This window comes from Protopterus annectens, chromosome 11.part0 (genome assembly GCF_019279795.1).
Source record: "Protopterus annectens isolate FY-2018-M chromosome 11.part0, PAN1.0, whole genome shotgun sequence".
Taxonomy (NCBI): domain Eukaryota; kingdom Metazoa; phylum Chordata; order Ceratodontiformes; family Protopteridae; genus Protopterus; species Protopterus annectens.
In genome coordinates this window covers 722,890,714-722,895,385 of record NC_056745.1, presented here as the reverse complement: position 1 = coordinate 722,895,385, position 4,672 = coordinate 722,890,714, and the positions used below count along the sequence as shown (strand labels likewise).

Genomic DNA, 4,672 nt, shown 5'->3' with positions numbered 1-4,672 from the left:
GAAATATTTCACCTTCAGGAAGTAGTGAAACTCAGGTGTGCACACAAAAGGTACTTAAATAGTAGCATTTATTTTTTTTAAGTATTTGGGCATAGTTTACATATTCTTCTTGCCTTTCTGATAGTGTTTATGAATGTATGTGTAATGTAGCAACTTGTTACCGGTACTTTACAAAACTGTATGTTCTTTCCTGTACATTTCATAAGCAACTTTGTGAAGCATTTTAAGTTGCTCAAATTACTTATTTTGCAGGAAAGCTTGAAGCAGTAATGCACAGTAAAATAGCATTTGATATTTCAAAGAAAGATGGGTTCTGTGTTTTAAATTTGTTAAACCTTCCTTGACTCAGGGAGTGACATTAAATACACTGGATCTCATTTAATTCAACAAATTGTCTTCAGGTCAGACCATTTCCCCCCCTACCTTTTGCCCTGACACTTCACTGCTTGTTCTCACTATTGTATCACATTTGCAGTGAGCTTTGAAACGCAGAATTCAGATGTATGTTTCACATGCACCAATATCTGTGCAGGTCTGAATATCATATGCGCAAAGGCAGGGCAGTTGACTGGATAATGTGCATGCTTCACTCTAGTGAACTTTTATTCTCAGCTTTTGTAACCTAATTTTTGCATCTTTTTCTACATACGTGCAGAGACTGTTCATCACAAAATAGATTTTTCTAAACTTCCAATAGTACTGTGATAATTGCATTTTTTATTTAATTAACAGGAAGGAATAATTTGAGGCTGATTTGTTGGTGGCCATTTATATCAATTGAATTAGCCAATGACTAGAAGCCAAGTTACTTGCCCTTTGCATTATATCTGTACCATTTATTTCTGCATCTGCTCAGCTACAGACAAGTATTTTCTACTTCATTTGAAAATGCTAATATATCACACTTTGTGAAATGTTTTATTGCTTTATTTAATTTAGTAAAGGTAAGATGTATCTACATGTGTGCATTTTTGTTTCCAAATGCATCTTAGGAGAGTCATAACTTCAATTTTGTGTATTATGTGATATAAAGTCATAGGTAACTGCAACTGACTATAGAATCTTATCTCACTGTTCTGAGCAAGTAGAATCTTGAATGTGTTCTGGCATACTGTCTGCTGTAGTCTGTGGTTGCCACTACCAAGACCAGTCTGAAAAGTCACAGGATAAAGACTGCAGCAATTTAAACAAAATTGGTTAGTCACAGATGAGCATTCACCCCTACCCTTTTCCGAGGAACAGAACGTCATGCAATTTTTTGCTTGTAAAGTGAAACAGTATGCATGGACATATATTGATTACTAACTCACCCTTTAGTAAAAGAAATTTTAAAAGTGTGTTTTATACATTCCAGAAGTGCTTGGACAAGTAGTAATTTTTGGTTCTCATTCGTATCTGTACGTAGTGGTGAGCATGAGTTAGCAGCTGGAATAGGAAGTAACATATGTAGTAAGGTTACTGTTTGCATGTTTGGTATGTGTGCTTACCACCTTTCTTCCCACAATGACCATCAGTCTGTTCTCCATCCAACTTCCCCAAAGACCCATTTGTTCCTTTGGAGTGCTAGCCATTTGGCCTTTTCTTTTCCATGGGATGAGAAGCAAGCACGCAGGTAAGGGACTACTGTCCTCTGAGCTGTGCTGTACTTGAGATGCTAAGAGAGATTGGGATGCCTGGGTTATCTGGAATTTATTAATGCCAATGGACCTGGCACATGGTTGGTATGGTTTGATGATCTAATTATTCTTGTCATATTCATTCCAGCTAAAGGCTTAAACTATTTTAAGTAATTTGCAGAATGGTTAAGGTCTTTACCTCGGACACAAGGTACATGATTTGATTCTAATTTCTGGTTATTGGCTAGATGTAAAATGTCCCTTCTGGGCAGCTAGCCTAGTATTAACCTGTGAACCTGTAATTGTTTATAATCTGCCGGTTTAAGGACATTTTTAATATCACCAGCTCTAGTTTCACTTATTGCAGTATATTTTGGTTTCATTACTTTTCTGGCTTCTTGAGCATTTTCTGCATCGTATATTTTCATAATATCTATTTGGGGCTTAGTTTGTTTTTCCTCTATTCTCTTAAGGTACCATCAGTACAAGTGTACTTGTTAGTATGCATTGTTCATGCCCAGCTGTCAAATGGAGCTCCATGTTGACTATGTCACCCTTAGTGCTGCTGTTCTCTGTTTTATAGTAATAGGTTGTGCTGCAAAATTATATATAAACAGTGTAGTATCTGCTTTAATCAGTGGATTTATACACACAGAACAGTACATCAGTAAAAGGTGGATATTTTTTCCTCACTTTTGGAATCTCCACTATTAACTTTTACAGATACATCAGCAGGGTTTACATGACCCAGAGATATTTTTAACTATGGAAAGTTAACCAAACAGCACTACTAGATAGTATATTAGTGCATGTTTCTTGGTTTTGATCACTTCCTTGTGTTTACTGGATATTTAGATTTTCCTGTGGCAGTTATTGCAGCTGTAGTGCAAGGGGATAAATTCCAGATTGTCTGTGTTGTTGCACCTTTAATTACAGGAGAAGCAGCTGCTTGTTATAATTAGATTTAGTGATAAAATTCTGTTTTATGCTTTGATTTACTGGAAGGAAAAGTAAAGCTTAATTTTAGGGTCTGGCTGTGTGATGGAGAAGGATAAAACATTGTCTGTGACCCAGATGACAGGACCCTGGAGAGGCTAGCCAGGGAGTGTGGAATAAGCATTTGATGCTTGTTCTCCCATTTTATAGGTAAGAGTGGTTGGCAGCCTATTGCTTGCTCTCCCATTTTGGAGATAGGGTGGTTGGCAGCCCTAGTGCTTGCTCTCCCATTTTGGAGATGTGGTGGTTGGCGGCCTAGTCTGTTAGACTGATGCCTAGAGGGGGTGCCAAATGTTAACACAGTGCAGCTCAAAACCCACGATACTCAGTTGGCCTACCAAGTAGCATAAACTTTTGCTGCTGGTTGTCAAGATGTGTAATAACACATGTATGTCACTGGGGTAATATTGCAGGGTCCACTTTGTCAGCACATTTATTAAGCTGCAAGTGGAGTGATGTTGAGGATATGAGTGCAAAACCTTTGCTTCCTGAAAGATAACTGTCAGGATTCTCATTCCCTCTTTTGTGTATTTTGGCATGGTAGGCAGAGTGAGGGTAACAAAAATATGTTCTTCATGTTTCACTGTTGCAGTCATCACACTTAGGTTATCTGCCTGCAGGTAGCCCTCAGCCCGAATACCAGAGTCTTGGGATTTCTGTGTCGGATGCTGTCGCCTCTTCCATGACGTCATGTCGTCAGGGGTATAAAACATGCAGCCGACGCCATTACATCAGTTTTTCTTGCGTGCGGGAGCCCGAAGCAGAAGCAGTTCGCAAGTGCCAGTCGGCCGCTACCTGAAATTTTTGTTTTTCTTGTTTCAAACCTGAAGTCTTCTAAAACTAAGTACCCCATTGGGATTCTTTTTTTCTTGCTCTAACCGATGTCAGGATAAGTTAACAAGTGTCTTGCCTGAGATTTTTATTCTTACTACGTCACCTGTTTAGGCCCAGACCACAACTTCCCTTGCTGTCAGTTTTGTGCCTTGTTTAACGCCCAAACTATTCATCGTTGGGCTATCTTTGTTGCTAAATTCTTTCACTGTCGTTCTCCATATTCCAAAATGGCTTTGGTAAGCCATCCGACTACCGATCTTCTGGAAAAACATAAGGATAAAGACAGAGACAGACCACCGTATAGGTCCAAAACTGCCGACACTTCTGTTAAGCTAGTCGCCAGTCTGCCGGTACTCAGTGAGGCGCTTTTACAGCCCCTGATACCCACTTCTACAGATTCACAGGCCTCTGCTGAGACCCATTTGGAGTCTGGTATGCCGCAAGATGCTTCTTCGATTATGGAACCTGCGGGTGTCGGATGGGTCTGGAGCTGCTGTGCAGGCACCGGCTTCTGAGGGTGTATTTTGACCTTCCGATGTTCGTATTAAACTGACTACTTTGTTTCAGACTAAAATGAGTTTCTCAGGCCCAGAGTTTGCACTATGCCTAGAAAACTGACCAAAGCGCATGCTCAAGCTCCCATGCCACAGAAACAAATGCTTAGAATGGCTGAAGACCTTATAACTCTAATTAGGGAAATCCAGCCTTCCCCCTTTAAAAGACAAAAAATTGATTTCCCTTCTGATTCAACAGACCACGAGTCCGATGACTCTGATCCCTGTGATTACCAGGACATACCCTTATGCCCTATGAGGATTCAGATGCAGAGGATTCCATTCCCTCTGCCTCCCCTCCAGACTTTGTCAGCACATTTGTTAAGCTGCAAGTGGAGTGATGTTGAGGACATGAGTGTAAAACCTTTGCTTCCTGAAAGATAACTCTCAGGATTCTCATTCCCTCCTCTGTGTATTTTGGCATGATAGGCAGACAGAGTAACAAATAGATCTTTTGAGTATGCATAACTTGGTCATAGAGCAAGGGATAAATATTTTTAAAAGCTTGCAGGGTTTTCTCTGATTACACAGAAAGGTGCAACTGTCACTGTCCAAGAGCAGTGCACATTTTTCTCAGCTTATGCCCAAACTGCTGATCTTGGGTCTTCCACTAGTTGCCATTTGCTCTTTTGGTGTCGTTATATCCTTTTTGTGTAGTACCCTCTGTGCATG

At 40.1% G+C, this 4,672-nt stretch overlaps 1 protein-coding gene across 1 annotated transcript in view; it reads left to right on the top strand.

Annotated features, from left to right (window-relative positions):
• Positions 1 to 2,866, top strand: part of LOC122814988 (cat eye syndrome critical region protein 2 homolog) — a 2,862,500-nt gene extending 2,859,634 nt beyond the window's left edge. The window contains exon 21 of the mRNA XM_044087243.1: positions 1 to 2,866. This exon is cut by the window's left edge and continues 531 nt beyond it. The gene's annotated coding sequence lies outside the window, so the exon portion shown is untranslated.
• The last annotated feature ends 1,806 nt before the right edge of the window (positions 2,867 to 4,672 follow it).